Source organism: Typopeltis vanoorti, chromosome 6 (assembly GCF_054136105.1).
Source record: "Typopeltis vanoorti isolate ZY-2024b chromosome 6, IOZ_Tvanoo_1.0, whole genome shotgun sequence".
In the NCBI taxonomy this organism is placed as follows: Eukaryota; Metazoa; Arthropoda; class Arachnida; order Uropygi; family Thelyphonidae; genus Typopeltis; species Typopeltis vanoorti.
In genome coordinates this window covers 109,662,312-109,681,716 of record NC_143554.1, presented here as the reverse complement: position 1 = coordinate 109,681,716, position 19,405 = coordinate 109,662,312, and the positions used below count along the sequence as shown (strand labels likewise).

Here is a 19,405-nt window from a genome sequence, read left to right as displayed (position 1 = left end):
CGATCAGGCTGTCGCCCTTCTGGTGTAGCTTTTGTTTTTATGATGGAAATGTCCCATGTGCTTTTCTTATTGCTCTGCTTCTTTTCATCATATATTTGTTTAGAGCAAGCAAACGCATCATGAACTTTCATTTCTATTATTAAGTAGCGTTCCACCTTTGTTCCTCCAGTTCGACCAATCCTTCGTTGGTCAACTCTTCAGGAGAACTTTCGATGAGTTGAATTATGTCGTCATCATTCACTTCGAGATTCAAATTGTTTGCTAGGACGAACTTCCAAAATCATGCACAGACCTTTTTTCATATGCCACTCATACATTGAGAGGTCACTTCGTCCCAAGCCACAGCAATATTTTTAATAGCATGATAAATGTTGAATGTTTTCCAGGATTGCATGAGAGTCTGGTCATTTTCTTCAGTAGCAGAAATGACTGGTGAAAAAGGTTCTCCGTAGAAAATAAGCCTTAAACACTGCAAGAACTCCCTGATCCATCGAGTGGATCAACGAAGTAGTATTTGGAGGGAGAAACATGACATTGAACTTGCTGAAGATCACTACTGTAAGACGTATAAAACGGATGACCTGGAGCATTATCTAGAATTAATAAAATTTTAAATTCTACATTTTCTTTCATATAATAGCTATTTATTTCGCTCGAATAAAATTGATTAAGGCATCCTCAAATAATTTTTGAGTCATCCATGACTTGTTGTTGCTCCGATAATGAACTGGGAGTAGGCTTCCTAAGGTTTTTGAAGATTCGTGGATTCTCACTGTGCCATATTACAAATGGTTTCAGTTTATATCCAGCCACATTACCTGTAACAGAACCTTTTGTGGATGAATGTCCGCTCGGGCATTTTTTTTTTCCGAAACAAGGACGTCTCATCCATATTAAATAATTGCTGTGGCAAATAATTTTCCTCCATAATAATTTTATCCAATTTCTCCCCAAACTACTTGGCAGCCTTCTAGCACGTGCAGATTCCAATATATTTTCCCATTATGCAGCGCAAAATTCTGCTCGAATCTCATGAACCAATCAGAAGAAGCGTTGAATTCGTAGTCATAATCGGGTTCTGCTTTCTCCTTCAACATGTTGAAGAGACTTAGTGGTTATGGTCACAGTGCTAAGGGGCATGCGCTTTTGGTTCAGGTCCTCTATGCATGATGCAAGTAGCTTTTCCATATCATCGATAGGACCTTGTCTTTGCTTCGTCACTCTCGTCGATTTAGTGGAAGCAGATCCTTTCACAGCCTCTCCTTATTTTTCAAAATGGCCGTCCGAAGTCATGGGCGATCACATCGACGGACTAACTTCGTTTCAAGATCAATCGCTCGCTTCTTTTTTCTGTGATTCTTCACTAGGTTCTTTGATTGTGCTTGTAGGGGCCATGTTGCGCAAAATATCGCGAAATAATTAACGACAGCTACATAAATAACCCATTTCTCAAACACAAAATCAACAGAGGAACTGTTGAAGATACCAACCTACCGAGGGAGGTTGGTTGCCGCTGAAAACGCTGTTGCCAATGCACATGCTTTACCTTACGCTCGCTTGCGTCTTGTTCGAAAGTATAGCCGAAAATGTTATTTATTCCCTTATGGGATCACGGACGTATCTTCGAAAGGACGTAATCGAACGGACGTAAGTCGAGGGATGACTGTATTATTATTAAGTCACGAGACAATTGAACTGTGCCAAAAACTAAATGGCTCGAAACTGTATTATGAATATCTAAACCAAAACCAGCATACAAAGTGATCCTCTCATAGCCTGTCTTTCAGAAACTAGATAACAGAACATTGAATAAACATGGTATCTATAGAGAGTAAAAGGTTGTATATAACTATTGTAGCAACAACATGGAAAATTAGAGGGAAATTTTAAGAATATAAACACTTCTTGTCCAAAGCTTTCTCCCCTTCAAAAAGTGTGTGTTTTCTGCATGCTAAACCAGAAATTATATAACTATTAAACTGACATCTCACACGTTGTGCTGAATCCAAACCACGAAACCACAGCTGTCCAATACCATTCACTGATAAGCTTAACACAAGCTTCGAGGATGTCATGCAGTGAAATAATGAAAAAAATAACTATTATGATGCATATTTATCAAGGATGAAAGTACTTAGTACTTTGTACACAGTACATGTAATAATAATATTTTAATTGTATATGTGTAAATACATATAATAATCTGTGTGATAATAATAAACACTGTAAAAACTTACTTTTATGGTATTCTATGGTTGATTACCAACACTAAAGTTTAAACTATTTTTAGTAGTTCAGAAACTACAAAATAATTTAAACGATTTAAAACCGCAGCTCAAACAATTCCCTTTTTTTTTATTTTTTACCATAAACGTTGAATATAAGACGGCATATTAACTTAAAAAAAATCAACTAGCAACGACTATTGTCTAAACAAAAAAGGGCCGACTTAGGGAATACCTTTCCATAGCATTTTTCTCTCTTCATCCTTTCTATTTTTCCCTATTTCTTTTCTCTCTTTCATCAGTCTTGTCAGCCTTAAGAATGAATTCTTGCTCACTGTCTTCCAAGAAAGCTACAAGTCGGTCGCAATCGGCTACGTGATAAGATGGATGAGTCTCAAACACAATGGCTATAGGAGGTCACACAAAAGAACGCCAAGCTCTTATCTCCGAACTTCGCTACCTGTTTCTTCCGGGTATATCAGAAGTGGCAAACTGTTAGATGCTGCAAAATAGGTCTACCGTTTTCTTTCCCTACACCAATGGGGCGAATGGGGGGGGGGTAGAGGAATCTTATCTCTCGTCTCGGATGAGCACAAGACAATATGATGGAGATAGTAGATTAAGGGAACAACGGAAAATGATGGGATCTGTACGAGGTCGTAGGAAACAATCTAAAATACCAAGCGCTAAGGGTGGTGATATAAAAATCAGTTGACAGTTCCTCAAAGCCACCTGTCAGAACCGATTGCAACATCTAAAAAGTATACTATGACATCTCTTCCTTTAACAATCTAGTTGTTTTTTTTCTATCAGTAAAAAAAAACAACTATTACCATAAAATAGCATGCTTTTTAAATCAGAAAACTACATTTGATACAAGAGGGCGCTACTAACAGTACTTATCGACGATTATATTGTTGTAGATGGTTCTATTATTGCAGATTAATGTATAAATGCGGTGGAAAATTGTATTTAAATCCCAAAGAATTCTAATTCGTCGCAATCTGCTGCACGATAGAGCTTAAGGAAAGATGTATGCCTTAAAGATTAAATCAGACCTGTTTTCGTAAGAAAAGATTAGCATAAATTTAAAGCAATCTACTGTCAGATACTCTCCATTCCAGATATCATATTTTATTAAGTATATCACTCATTTCAACTACGAGGAATTGCCTATGGTAGGGTGTTAACTTCTGGTGTAAACCACAGCAGTGGATATGTGGGATCTAGGGTATAAGCTAACATTCATCATTTGAGATCGCTTAGGGATGCAGTTGTTATAGCAACCGTTTCTCTGCAAGGATTATAGCGAACGACAAAAAAGCACTGGAAACTATTATTTTTTTTTATCTCTTTTAATGCCAAAGAAGCCAACGTTGTGCTAGCAAATTAAATAAACTTTGAAAATAAAAGCGTATCGTCATTTTGTTCTTGGCACAAGAAAGCTGAGTGATTTTTTTTTTTTTTTTTTTTGGAGGGGGGAGGGAATCTAATGTACATGCGGTGTGTATAATTTTTTCTCGGTCTCCGTAAACGAAGAAAAATATCTGAAAAGTCACTCATAATTATCCAGCAATTTTTTTTCCTTCTAAAATGCAATAACAACAAAAAAATATCACTATTTATTCTGACGGAGTATTTTTAGAAAAAGATCATATACTAATAAGAATAATTATTATATTTATTATAATTAATTAATGTTTGGAATCCAATTACAAAAAAAAAGATTTAAAAAAAAAAGACTTTTTCCAAACCAGACTTTTAAATAGTCTCCTACAAAAACTGCATTTTTTAATCTATAAATAAAAATTACATAAAAATCGTTTGCTGGAGAAAGAATAACTTGATTATGAAAACAACAACGAATAATAGAGGGCACCAACATGCTTTTACGATTCTGTAATCTACATTTAGTACCAGAGGGCGCCAACGACTATTCTAATTGTTTGTGAGGTGCAGTATTGGGAATAATCACATCTTTGTTGCATTGTTGCAGCTATTCGCAAACAAATATTGCAAACCGGTGTATTTTAATGCATCTCACTTGATGATGTCATCAAATCACGAACTTGTATGCAATAATGCTTAAAAATCTTAAGGCAACAACTGAAACCCAAGAATTAATGCAAATAATTATTGATGACGCGATGAACTTTGCACAAGTTTTCGGATTACTTTTGACGTTTTCAACATGGCCGAACAGCAGGTGAACTTGAGTATATTTATATATTTAAAAAATAATAATAAATTTTTTTTGGCAACTGAAAACTTTGTTCGAACAGTACTTTCAGCAGACAGAGCAAAAAATACATAATTAAAAAAATAAATAAATAACTACTTCAGGACGATAAACCCCTATTTCCCACTTTGGTAATTAAATGTGCGTATTAGGTTACACAGGTTCTGTTTCGATATTTTCTGATTACACTTTAAATTGTTGAAATAATTATTTTGTTGTGAAGGGAGAAAATCCGGAGGTCCCGGAGAAAGACATTTCAGCAAGGATTCCAAAGTCATTATTCTCCATTTCTATCTTAATGTTAGCAATTATTAGGCAATAGGTTGAAAGAAGATGGCCGGTATATATTTGCTGGAACCGGAATCATCTTCTGAGTCAAAGACTCGAAGTACACATTCAAGATGTTGATGAGGGAGGTCGTCTGTCCTGAGAAAGAAAGAAAAAATCTTCGGAAAGGGAGTACAATAGAAACCAGAAGCCATCTCTTGATCCTAAACCCTAACTGGTGTATTATTGTCTGAATTAATGTGAGTTGGACGATCATTTTTTTTTCAGGGTTAAAACCCAAATTTCCTAGGGGAGAAACTCTACTTTCAGGGATCATCCTGAAAAACCGTGTAAAAAATTCTTCTCGTGGGCTACTAGCATCGAACCTATAACTGCCTTTCTTCTGACGACCAATATTATGAACTCAGAAGTGATGGCTCAAGTATACATTAATACCCGGATGAGTTGATGAAGTTGGATATAATTATTCGTAGTCAATCAAGCAAAAAGTAAAACAGCTTATATATTGCCTAAATCGCACTATATTACAAGTTATTTTAACATTGTGCTGTAGCAAATAGCATTATCATCAAAGAGAATAGCCATTTTTAAAGGTAAAGCCGTCTCTAAAAATTGGGACGATCCCTGGGCCACTCAGTCGTGAGCAAAAGACCGTCCATCTCAGCGTTAGCTCCACTCAGTGATGGCCTTCCACCACACACCACCACCGAGCAGAACCGCTCAAATTCCGAAAAAAGCATTCACCAACAAAGCCCCTCAGTGGGCCGTGCCGGAGAACACTTTCCCTCAGAGACTCAAATTGCTCCTTTAAGGCAAAAACCTTAAGACAGCGAACTCAAAACTCTCGAATCTCTGCGCCCCAGGGGGTAACAGCAACAGCCGTGCCTCAGTTAAACTTCATTGGAACAGCATTGCCATCCATTACCCTCCAAGGGTATTAATCACCGCCATCCTGATACCCCCAAATGCTGTCGAATCTGTCTATTGTAGAGTAAGAAAGAGCAATGTTCATTTAAATACTCTTCATTCCTGCTACGTTTTTCATTCAACTAAAAACGACGTATTTAAATATTGGAATGTAATTAAAGGGTAACTTCTGAGCACGTTTTCTGAGGTCATCGATTGGCTCTGAAAATGCAAAGGGCGAGTGTCATACATAATTAAGATTCTTCATCAAAGAGCATATATATATAATTTGTGAGTTCAACAAAAATTCATCATCGGCTTGTAGAGTAAGATAAGCTGAGAGTCAGCAGATAGTAGAAGAGGAAATAAAGATAGAGTGCGTAGTGGTAGAGTAGGTAAAAGAGGCCTCAGTTGACCTGTTTTAGCTGTTTGCCCCCCAGGGGCGTTTCTAAAACGGTCGTTGATTTTTCACTTTAAAAAAAAAAAGGAAAAATCCTAAAAAGGAAACATGTAACAAAACAAAAAGAGAATAAATCTGGAGAAGGAATGGAAAGGTAAACTTAGAGGTGGAGGAAGGATCTGTCCCGAGTGATGCAGCTCACAAGGAACTGCACCGCCTCACTGTAAGCCTTCGCCGCTCAGGTTCTCAGGTCCTCCCCCACCTGTGGGAGCTAAAAACCAGTGAAGCTGAGTACAGAAATCCACAAGGTGGTTACTGTTCCTTTCTTTTGTTGTGGGCTGTTATGATTCTTTTGGCCACCTCACTTCCCTTGGCCATATCTAATTTGGAGAGAGCTATGAAGAACGCAGATGCCGCCTCCTCATCTATGTCCATGGCTACCTGTACTTGCTCAGGGGTGATTTGGCTGATGTCTTCAACAAATAAGTCACCCCATTTTGCACTAACTACGTTGGGACCATATTTCCCTGTTAGGAGGAGTTCAGGTTCTCCTACTTTATCTATTGCCTCTTTAAACTTTTCTGCCACCCTGGGCATACCTCTAAGGAGATGTTTTAGAGTCTCCCCTGCTTTTGCATGAGGGACTTCTGGGTGTTCGGTTTCAAATACTTTTGCTGTTTTGAGATTTGTCAGCTCTTCTTCCTGCGGACTTAATGGCCGTTTGGAATTTTTGGTGTTCGTCTCCATCTCTACTTCAGCTTCTTCTACTGTATCTGAATTGGGGATGTCTATATTGGCAGCTCCGCTTTCGTCAGTGGGAGTTACCATATTGGTTTCTGCATTGTCAGTCTCTTCTGTTGGGGTCGTATTGCTGGTCTCCGCAATTCTGGTAGGTTTCCCTCCCTTACGGGACCTTTTCGTTGTCTTAGACATGGCGGCATGATCAGGAGTGGCCTCATGAGGCGGAAACTCTTCCTGTGTTGTGACCTTTTCATTACTTGGTTTTGTTGCTGATGTGATTGCACCACCCATCCTCTCTGCGAGGGTTCTGGATGGGCAGGTGTCCACTTTGTGGTCAATGACCCCACATTTCAAACAAGTTGCCTCACATTTTTCTTGGTTGTGGCCAATTTTTAGGCAGTTGTTGCATTTTATGCGAGGGCAGTCTGCCCCAAGATGATTGAAGGCGCCACATCTAAAGCATAGCTTTTTGACGCCTGGGTAATTTACCATTACCCGGGCAGATCCTATGAGGACAAAGTTAGGAACTTCGGTCCTCATTTCAAGAGAGATAGTTACCTCCCCTGACTTCCACTCAGGATTGTCGGCGTCATTGTGAACCTGGATTTCCCGTACAACTCCCCACTTAGAGAATACGCTATGGATTATATCGTTGTTCTCTGCATATTCTAGGGGAAATCGTAATCGTGGTATCTTAAGGGTTCTCAAGATGCTCCCAACCATGAAGGGAGATACTTTTATTTTACCACAGTCAAATCCTTGGAGAAGCTTTTCTCTGGTCTCCATATTTTTGGTCACTATCTGGTATCTTCCTCCCCCGTAAGGGGTAAATCCAAAAATGTTCTCTGCGCCGACGCAGTCTATGATAGCTTTCGCCATCGTCCTTGCTGGTATTGTGGCGTCAACCTCAATTCCGAGGGTACGCACACGCAGCAGAATGGAGGGCATGATCAGATGGGAGGAGCCTAACTATTCCCACCACCAAGTGTTTGATATTTCCCCAGTCCGGGGTTTAGGAATTTCTGTAAATTTCCGGTTAAATATTGTGAAACCCGATGGGACTCGTACCGATATTAACGGTTAAGAACAGAAACTATACACTTGATCTTAGCCAAAAGGCCGAGAAGCGATTATCACATTTAAAACTGGGAAGTAAGAATCCTCTTTTATATTATTAGCTATATTATTATTACCTACAAGTTCTTAAAAGAACTGGGCTATGGACTGAGTCCTTGACTCTTTATCCCGTCATCTGAATGAAGAAAATCTGTGTGGATGGAGTGTTATTGAGCTAAAAAGCTCTAGTCATGGCTCGGTAACGGCAATAGCCTCAGTTAAAACTTCATTGGCTACAGCATTGCCATTTGTTACCCTGATTAGTAAGTAAAGGGTAAAATCTCAAAAAATCAGACGATCTCTAGGCCACTCCATAGTGGGCCAAAGACCGTCCATATCTCAACGTTGGTTCCACTCAGTGACGGGCTCCCCTACCACTGAGCAGAACCGCTCAAATTCCGAGGAAAATAATTCACCGACAAGAACCCCTCAGCGGGCCATGCCGGAGAACACCTTCCCCGGAGACTCAAAGTGCTCCCTTAAGGCAAAAACCTTAAGAGAGCGAACTCAAAAACTCATCACCCAGGATAACAGCAACAACCGAACCTCAGTTAACTTCCTTGGTTCAGCATTGCCATTCGTTACCCTGGAAGTCCTAAAAAGGACTTTCTTCTTTCAGTACCAATGTTTTTATTACCTACAAGTCCTTATAAGGACTGGCTTAAAGGGGCGAAGCAAGAATGCTTTTCATCTTCCCCATTATCTGTAGAGGACAGTGTGTGGATAAGGTGTTATTGAGCAATTAAAGCTCTGATCATGGCAGGAGGGTAACAGCAATAGCCGAGCCTTAGAATTGAATGAATCAATCCTTCCTCCTCAAGAAAAAAAAAAAAAAAAATTACGTACATTGCAGAGGCGCTGTTTATTAATATATATGGTAAAATAAATATAAAATGGTGCTAGAATATTGATCATATAAACAATATAAAAAAACTTTTATTAGATTTTTTTTTTTAAGATTTTGAATTATAATAAAAGAATTTAGTTCCATTTAGATTTAATACATATTTTTAAATATAATTTAATAAATGCTATTTGATTGGATTCTTCTCTGTCTCCCACTAAAAACATTGAGACCATCTCCTAAATTAATTAATCGCAACTAAGATGCCATCTAGTGTCAACTGCTTTCATTGACAGTTGGTTCACGTGCCTTTTGCCAAGCAACAGTCACGAAGAGAAGGTGCGAACAACAGGCGGCTAGCCATTCCGGCGCCAGGAGCTACGAAACAAACGCACACACGCCCTACCTGATTTCTCTTGTGCTATCGATCTGTGTACCAATGATCAATACGGTGCTGTCGACCAGCCTTGGGTCAGCAAGAAATTGTAGACTTGTATCGGTAGCGTGGCCTATTGTGAGTTAATGTGAGAAGCTAGGAATCATGGGATAGAATATGACAGTAAGATTGGATGATCACCATTTCAAATGGTCCAAAGCATGAAAATTGTTGTTCAAACAACTATTATCGTTATTTTTGAAAATAGGAGGTCCACTTAATTTTATTCTCGGCTCTTGATGCCAATGACCGAATAATATTTTACTAAGAACTCTCTAAAAAGGTTTCAGAAGTATCGAGTCTGATAGCTAAAGTTAACATCCTTTTTGGAGGGGGATTTTCTGTATGGAATCCTGGTAACAGGAAGGCGCACTCCACTTAGCCGATGTCTGTTCGCACTTCGTACATCTTAAGGAAAAACATCTGTCTCAATAAATAGAACCCGTCTCCCTAACAGCAGCTGTTTGGCTTCTCGGATGCATGTCAAAGCATATGCATGATACTGTCATAAGACATACTGGCTTTTTTTTCTCCTTTTTTTTTTATGATAAATTCAATATACAACTAGCTTGAGTTCGTAAAGGTTTTTAAAAATAAATCTACCACAGCAGGACTAACATTTGAATTTTTTCGATAAATTCTTTATCAACAGGGGGATTCTTATAGCTTATTGATATCTAAATATCCATTTCACGATACATTTATAATTCAAATTTAATACGTTGTAATAAATTCAGTTTTACCATTGAATACTAAAAATGGTTAGAACTGTGAAATATCAATGTATTCTTGAGATTCTCCCCCCCCCGCCCCCAAGGAGTGGAAGTGGCTGCAGATTGAAACGCACCAAGCTACATGAGACTACGAGTATTAGCTTAACTGTTATTCCATTAAATCAAGTCGTGTTGCACCCACTCTAGTTTCCATGTCATCTTCCTAGTATTTCGTTCAGAAAATGTTTGTGTAACAGGGAATAAACGACAAGGGCGGGGGGGGTAGGAAACGTAAAAAAAAACTGTCACTGGATATTACACCCTTCACTAAAAAAATTTGCTGTGTACGGCAACAAAAAAGAAAGAAAAAAACCATAAAAAAAACAGACGCGATTTCTGTGATTTTAACCCGAAGCTTTTAATCCGTAAGTCGAACAGTTTAAACATCTGGTTTCGTGTGTAAATTTTCTCAGAGTACTTGGCAAGAGATCGTGCCCCGGAGACTATTGTAAAAAAGTGTGACGAAGATGTGGGAACGTAGCTGTGGGAGAGATAGGGGAAAGAAATGTTTCTTCCCTTTTTTCCCCAGTGGGGGTGAATGAATAACAGCTGTGAGGGCACATACTTTAACTACCACATCACCTGCCAGTTGGATATCGCTTTATCTTGTACACATTAATGTACATGACCTGTGTGCATTCTAAATGAACTCGTAGTAACACGGACTGAATGAAAATTGCATTTTAAAGCTAGACGCAGACGATGAAATTGGTCTCCGGTTAATTTATGTTTCATTAGATTTGGCCATAATCTCATCCAGCTTTGACATTGTTAGCTTGGTCGTCTGCTAGTAGATTCCTATTCGATTTCAACAATGTTGATATGATCGTCTGCTACTAAACCTGTGAAATCCAACTTTAGTGGCAATCGTCTGCTAGCACTCGTAAATATCACCATTTTAACCTACCCCGTTTTTTTTTTTATTGCATTTTCAACATTAGAATTAGCGTATAGAAGTATAATACGAATCAATTAAAAAAAATAGTTTGGTCAAATGTAAAGATGAGAAAAAATTTATCTAAAAATAAACATCGAACATCAAGTAATATGCATTAGCGAAAAAAAAGTACTTGATGTTTAAGTATCGACTACCTACGTATTGTTTTAAGCAGTTGAGATAAACTGACTAATAATAATAAATATAAAAATAATTAATTCAAATTAGGATACACAACATAGGTTCAAGTAGTAATAAGAAATACGTTCAAAGTACTTCAGCACGTATAAAGTATTAATTGTACTCTGCAGTATCATTTATACTACTAGGTTTTTAATAGCTCTTTCTTCGTCTAAACTCCATAAAGAAACTGATTTTTTTTTTAAAAAAAAGACTAAAGTGATAGCAAGTTCTGCAAGACCAGGCTGTTCCGGCTCATGATATCTCATGTAAGTTGGAAGTTGTACGAAATGAACAGCTGCAGATCTACCATCTGCCAAAGAAAGATAAACTCCACAGGTGCAAAGGATCTGATATTAAAAAAAAAAAAAAAAAAGAAAGCTAATGGGGGTGGTGGGACTTTTTCTTTCCCAGAAATGAAAAAAATCTTATCAAGAGTTCCAAAAGCCACTTGAAGGTGGTTCAAGTGGCTTTTGGTTCTAAGAAATGGATTGGAAGTGCCTTTAACGTAAGGAATGAACACACACACACACACACACACACACACACACACACACACACACACACACACACACACACACACACACACACAATTGACTTTAACTTTGTGATATTGGAGAAGGAGAAGCTCTGTAATCGTTTGACTTTATTGATGAAATACTCGCTGTAATCATTAGACAAGAAAGTGGATTCGACGTATTGCATTTCTTCTTTCAATAAGGTGTTTATCCTTATTGAAGGAAGAAATTTATCTTCTGTGATTTATCTCGCTCGATCAATCTGGTGGATTATGCAGCTTCTTTAGAAGAACAGCAAAATTACGTTAAATACCACGGGCCAGAACATGGGCTTCAAGAACATGCTATTATTTATAAACCCAATTTAGAAGGGGGGACACAACTAAAGTTTTATCTTATATTGCTCTGTGTTAATTCATGATTTCACTTTAAGGTTTAAATTTTTAAATTTTTTTTTTTTTATAATTGCTCGTGCCTTTATTCCAACTTATTGATACTGAGGATACTTTGATACATAAGAAAATTTTTTAACAAACAAATCCTGTAACTTATTTAGTTTGTTTGTTTTTTAATTAAAATGTGCACATTTCTATTTCTTAAAGCGAAAAGTCATATGCTAGTCACTATAATGAAATCATATTTAATTTTAATAGTTACTGTAATGAAATTTACCTCATTAGAGTGCAATTTGATGTTATGCTAAATGGCATTTTTAAAATTACTATAGCATCTCCAACTTTTTTTTTACATAAGTATAAACTCAATTTTATCGTCTGCTAAGTAATGGAATCGAATTCAATTTCAAAAATGATAATTTCATCGTCTACTTAGTAATCAGCAGAATCAAATTCAATTTCAAAAATGTTCGTTTCATTGTGTGCCTAACAACTAGCGAAATCAAATTCAATTTCGATAATGTTAATTTCATTGTTTGCCTAGTAACCACGAATCAAATTCAATTTCAACAATGTTCATTTCATCGTCTGCCTAGTAACCAACGGAATCAAATTCAATTTCAACAATGTTCATTTCATCGTCTGCCTAGTAACCAACGGAATCAAATTCAATTTCAACAATGTTCATTTCATCGTCTGCCTAGTAACCAACGGAATCAAATTCAATTTCAACAATGTTCATTTCATCGTCTGCGTAGTAACCAGCGAATCAAATTCAATTTCAACAATACGAATTCAATCGTCTGCTTATAACTAATAGATAATTCATCAATCGTATAGTCATTGTGATATTTCTGCTGCCTGAAATGATAAAAGCTACTGCAAAGAAGCACCGAATATTAGCCAAACAGACGTGCCCGCACACAAAAAGACAATTATTGAATATATATGTCGTACGTGGGCTATGTTTCTGCAGCAAGGCGACATTAACAAACGGCGTGCGCTTTGCTGTCTCTCTGTTCGGTCATTGTCTCTGTTCTCTCCGAAGGTATTCTGTTATCATAAACTGATAAGGAATGAAGAGTGGGTATTTAAAATGCAAACGTGCGACCTTCACCGTTGTTCGGGTCACCAACATTAGCAGTGAACCGTGTGCAGAAAAAAAAGGTGCCGCAAATGAAAATTGCGGTAACTGCCTTATTATCTGGATTTAATTAATGTTCTGCCGTTATTGTCTTTCTTATCTAATCAGTCTTATCCGCTTCCCCTTGTTTTCGAGGAACTCGTGGCTACGTGGGTTGCTTTCTTGCACGACTCCGTATTTTTCCGTTACTGTAGTGTCGCTTTTCTAGGATCAAGTTTCGAAACTTTCAAATGCCATTTTAGGCACCTTTTTTTTTTTTTTTATTGTTTCGCAGAAGGGGAAAAATACTCTTAATTCGACAAATTAAAAAAAAAAAAACATTCAACTTTAACTTTTTCAGCACTTGTTATGCTTCAAAGAAGTTCCGATTTAATCTTTTTATTGTTGTTATTATTATTATTATTTCATTCAAAAGTTCATTAAATCGCCGATAGGCGGCGCAGTGAGATATGCAGTTAGATTCTGATCTGGCTATAATGTTTCGAGAAATGTGTATCGTCTATTGCACTTTAGGTTACCATGATAACCAGTCCAGGAATTCTAAATCTATTGTTTGAATTAAAAGTATTCTGATTGTTGTGAAATAATGTGGACCTCGAACACATTACGTAAAAGATGTATTTATTTTTGAAAAGACGAATTAAAATGGCAGAAGCACTGCTATTTTATCATTGTTACCCTGCACTGGTAGAGAAACATTCAATCCTCAACTGAATAGGAAATTACGTCATACATTTCCTGCCAGCGAACTACCTTAAAGGCACAATAGTGCTGTTATATGAGAATGCAGCAGAACAACGTAGAAAATATACATTACGATTATCTGAACTCTGAAGATGACTTCCTACTCAAAGATCATTGAGTAATATTTCTCACAGAAACTTTCTTTTTCTTCCCCCCCGCTCCCTCTCCCAGAAGTATAGTTGATTGAGTTCCGTTTTATTGTACACTGGTTGGAAAGAAGTCAACGGACACTCCCATGGGCAAGATGCATCGTGATATATAACCAGTCACGTGTTTTGTAGCAGTATGAATTGGAGAAATGTGATGATCCCAAGTCAGTGCAACTTATGTCCAGGTAGGATGGCTACGAGAAGGAACTGACGGAGTTTGCAAGAAGCGTTGTGATAGGATGTCATGTTGCAGGCCTATGTGTTGAGCAAATTGTTGACAAAATGGGCCATCAGAGTCAACAGTCAGCAATACCACACTGAGATTCAGGCACAGGGAGTCACTTGCAAGTGCTAGCCGCAGTAAACCACTCACCACACTTATCGAGTGTGACCGTAGGGTGCTACGACGAATAATATGCAAAAATCGCCATTTGTCGACTGACACGTTGAATGCGGAGTTCAAGCTTTGGCAAATTGGCCATGATAAGTCAACAATCAGTGATACCGTGCTGAAAGGGAAGCGCAGGGAGTCGACTGTAAGTGCTACTCGCAGCGAACGACGATCCACGACACTCGCAAACGCAACCGTAGGGTGCTACTAAACATGATATAAAAACTGCTATTTGTCGGTCTACAAGTTGAATGCGGAGTTACGGTCATCGACTGGGACACGAATCCGCACAAAAACATTCAGAACCGAAGATCACAACATGGCAGGACCGCAATTGCAAGCCCTACAGACCCGACATACATCGTCGTCTTCAGTAGTGCAATGAGCATGTACAGCGGTACGTGGAAACTTGGAGAGCTGTGTTATGGAGCGACGAATCGCACTACTGTGGCAAATGCCCGGTGAACGTCTCTTACCAGAGTGCGTAACCCCAACTAAGAAATTCGGAGGTGGTGATGTGATGGTATAGTCCTGTTTTTTCCAGGTTTGGCCTTGGACCTCTGCTTGTGGTGTCTCGAACATCGAACTCCTAAAAGTATCTGAATATTTTGGACAAGGCAATGCTTCCTACTTTGTGACGTTTCTACGGAAACGACCATTGTCTCTTTCAGGAAGACAATGCACCTTGTCATAAAGATGCTGCTGTAACTGCGTGGTCTGTGGACATCAACGTTTTGACTGAACTTCACAGAGCCCTCATGTCGATCCTAGCGAACATCTGTGGGATGAACTAGATTGTCGGGTGAGGTAGGTCAAGGGACGTCCGATCCACAACAATTTAGGACCTCATTACCTGCCTCCAAGAAGAAGGGTCCCAAATTCACATTGACCGCTATCGTAGACGTCTATAAGTAGGATGAGAAGTAATAAATTCACAAACGTAAACACATCTTGAACATATTTATTTTAGTTTTAGTTACATATATAAAGATGAATTTGAGTATTTCGTGGAGTATATGAAGTTGTCATCTTCGATGGACATAGTCTCCTAGTTTTGCCAATAATAATAATAATAATAATAATAATAATAATAATAATAATAATTTGTAGCCGTAGTTATTACCGAGAAGATAAAGAAGTAAAGAACCGACTTGAAATTGTTAAGTGGCAAGGAGAAGAGATTTGGTTTACTTACGAACATTGAAAAGATAAAGAGTATAAAGGTATGGAAAGGAAGATAATGGCAGATGGATTGGAACTAGAACATTTATATGCGATATAGAGTGTAAAGTAAAACGAGTTCGAGAATAAATAACTTAAAGAAAAGAGTAAATTTTTAATCCGTGGATAACATGAGACGGGGGAGGGTAAAAGTATTGATGTCTATTAAACGTGTGTGTTGAGTAGGATGCTGTACGGTTATGAGAGATGATTACAGAAGAATATTGTCTTTCAAGAGGAGTTGTTAAGATAAAATTTTTAAGGATAAGATACTAAGATCACTAGCGAGAATTATTTAAGAAAATACAGTCGAGAGACACGTCCGTGGGCGCTTAATTAACGTTTACTCAAGTTACAATTATACAGACACAAATCGTTGAATGAAAGAGGAAAATAACCTTGGTGTTCGGTATAATGGATGTTTTCAATAAAAGACGAAGATCTAACAGAGAGTGGGTGGACAATACAATAGATATTGGTTCGGAGTCGTTGTTGTAAATTAAGGCAGCGGCAACTATGACGTCAGTGTGAAAAACTGCCACACGCATGAGACCTCTGCTCAAAAAAATAAATTTATGCATAGTATTTTATACATCCGAAAGGGAGTAAGTATGCTTTGCATTATGGGATACATACTAAGGCAAATGTTGCGAAGTCATTAGCCCCTACAGGGCGGTTCAAAATTCCACATACAAACTCTAAGGGGGGGGGGGTAGAGAACATCAAAATCAACCCTATTCACATAGGAAAGCATTACCGGAAACGCCACCGGAAGGACATAAAGATACAGAAATAACACAAGGCAGTAAGTAGTGTAAAAAACTTTATTAGGCGTAACTGAAGAGTTCAGTAGTAGTTGGATACATAATATGGTTTCACATCAGGCGCTCAAAGTTACGACCATTAGCAGCGATGCATGCCTGACACCGACGACGCATTGATTGCCGTACATTTTAGAAAATACCTGGAGTTTCCCGGATATTAGCAGCGGCGATGGCGATTCTTGCCACGAGGTCCATGTCAGAGGCAACACATGGCTTTAAGGGTCCCCCACAGAAAGCAATCGATGTTCAATAAATCAGGTGAGCGTGGGTTCCATGCGACGGGTCCACCACGCCCAATCCATCGAACCCCAAAGGACCTGTCCAAATACTGACGCACAGAAATGCCAAAATGGACTGGAGCCCCGTCGTGTTGGAACCACATCTGCCGACGCACAGTTATTGGAACACTGTTCAGTAAATCCGGCAGAACTTATTCAGAAAGGTCCGATACTTCTGGGAGTCCAGAAGGTGTGGTAACAGGCAGAGACGGCGCTAGGGTCTTTGTCGCCAGCATGCAATTTCTGTCTAAGCGCCTCTGTAACGATCCGGGCGTGTGGGGTTCTTTTACGGTAATCTTCTTTCACTACGCATTATTCCCGCTTCATGCCGCGTGTTACTTAGATGCCACTTCATGTTAGTACCACTCCCAGCCGACCGGTCGCCTGGTCTGCGCTGGGGGGGATATATTTTTGCCTGTAGAGGCGTATGTCACAGGATGAAAAACGCCAGATAAACTGGTGGAAAAAACCCTACTGCCCGCGCCCCTGACCGGCTAACTTGGTTATGCCTAAGGAAGATCCTCAAAATTCCTCACGTCTTCGACCGGAATCGAACCTGGGACGCTCCTTCCCCAGGCATATGGTTGCAAAGTGCAAAGCCACTAGGCTAACTGCGCGGACTGGTTCTTTTACGATAATAAAAATTTTAAATTATTTTAAATTTCTTAAATAAATTTTGATAGAACAGCCACACGTTGGTTCGCTAAATGTAACGAACAAGGAAGTGTTGACTAGGCAGGATAATCGTTAAAAACCCGAATATTCAAAAAATTCTCAAAAGTTAAAGCAAATTTTGATAAAGCCACTTCACTTTAATCGTTGAATATAATGATACAGGGATTATAGCCTTCTCACCGACCCGAATCGCTAACAAAATTAAAATGAATTTTAATTAAAGTTAAAATTTATTTGAACTAAAGTTTTAAAAAAAAAATTAATAATTTTTATAAGTGGAACTATATTTTAGGAAATAAAAGAAACTCAAGATAGATGAGAAAATAAGAAAATAATTCAGAAATAATTAGAACATTTAATATAAGTATTCAAAAAATAACAACTTTACAGAATAACAGAAAATAAATTAAATTGTATAAATATACTTGAATTTTTTTAAATTAAAATTTTAGGGTTTTTGATTTCATATTCACAAAATTAGAAATAATGGTCTTAATGTCTAATTCCGCACATACATCATTTTCAATAGCTATTAACGCCAAACTAACAAGCCTTTTTTGTGACATACTTGTTCTTAAGTAGGTTTTAATCAATTTCAACTTGGAAAAGGAACGTTCACCGCTCGCTACACTAACAGGTAAGGTTAAAGCAATTGAAGAGTTAGGGAAAGATAAATTATTGGACACAGTAAAATTAAGAATATCGAAAGGGTTTTTAATATTTAAATTATCCTTCCGAAAAATATCCCGGAAAGCACATAACTCGTCATATAGATCTATTGCATTTACGTCTTTATTGTCGCCGTCCTTCAAGAGAATCTCTAAATCGTCACAATTTTTTCGTAAATATTCGTTATTAATTTGTAGTAATCTATACAAGAAATTAAAATTATCATAATATGTTTTTAGTTGTTCAAAACGTTCTATTAACGAACACATTGCAACTTCTAGAAGTGTATAAAACATATTCACTCTAAATTTATCTTCTGGCGATTGTAGCATTTCGTCATGATACTCGTAGTCAAATTGTCGTGTCTTCTTTCGTCGTCGAACTTCCATACCAGTTTTAAATTCTTGTTCTCCGTCCACCTCTTCACTTAGTTCTTTTGCCGTTTTTAGAACTTCTTTAAAATTTGTATCTGATCGATACGCTTGTAAGAATATTTTTATGTTTTCGATAGATTCTAAAGCAAGTGTAATGATATATTTTTGTCTTGAAGCATTTTACTCACAGGGTTTATTCTGTTAAGTAAATCGTGCCAAGTTATAAGAGAGAAAATAAATTTGTACTCCTTTATTTTAGCACATAATGTTTGTGCTTCATGCTGAGTTTCTTTATTAAAATTTTCATTATTTAAAATTTCAAAACGTGCATCGTAAATTTCTCGTAACTGATATCGTTGAGGGCGGATTGCATTAATTTTACTTTCCCATCGCGTTTCTGATGGCTGTTTCAATGTTAATTTTTTTACGAACTATAAAAGGATTGCCCAACGTTTGTAAGAGAATGAAAAGAAATTGTATATTTCTTGAATGATTGCAAAGAAACTAATTGTATCTCCATTCATTTTGGCTGCATCGTTAATGATTAAATTTAGAGTATAAGCAGCACATGGCACGTAAAAAGCTCGAGGATGTTTGTTCAAAAGCAAATTTTGGAGCCCATATTTTTCCCCTTTCATATTTGCCCCATTGTCATACCCTTGACCTCGCATGTCTTCAATGGAAACGTTCCATTTTTCCATTTGTTCCATTATTGTTGCACATAAACTACGTCCTGTGGAATTTGATATATCTGCAAAACCTAAAAGGTTTTCCCTGATCTTGACAATACCATTGTCACAGGAAACAAAGCGAATAATAATGGTCATTTGTTCTGTTTTACTTGCATCAGGTGTGCAGTCTAAAATTATGGAATAATATTTAGATTTTCGAATTGAGAATAAAATTGTATCCCTGATTGCGTTACTTAAAGTTTACAA

At 37.7% G+C, this 19,405-nt stretch overlaps 1 protein-coding gene and 1 pseudogene across 1 annotated transcript in view; both read right to left on the bottom strand.

The window, feature by feature from the left end:
- LOC150105799 (uncharacterized) overlaps positions 1–19,405 on the bottom strand; it is an 84,759-nt gene that overhangs the window by 34,369 nt on the left and 30,985 nt on the right. The gene's annotated exons all lie outside the window — the stretch shown is intronic.
- On the bottom strand, positions 7,813–7,930 carry LOC150105800 (U2 spliceosomal RNA; annotated as a pseudogene).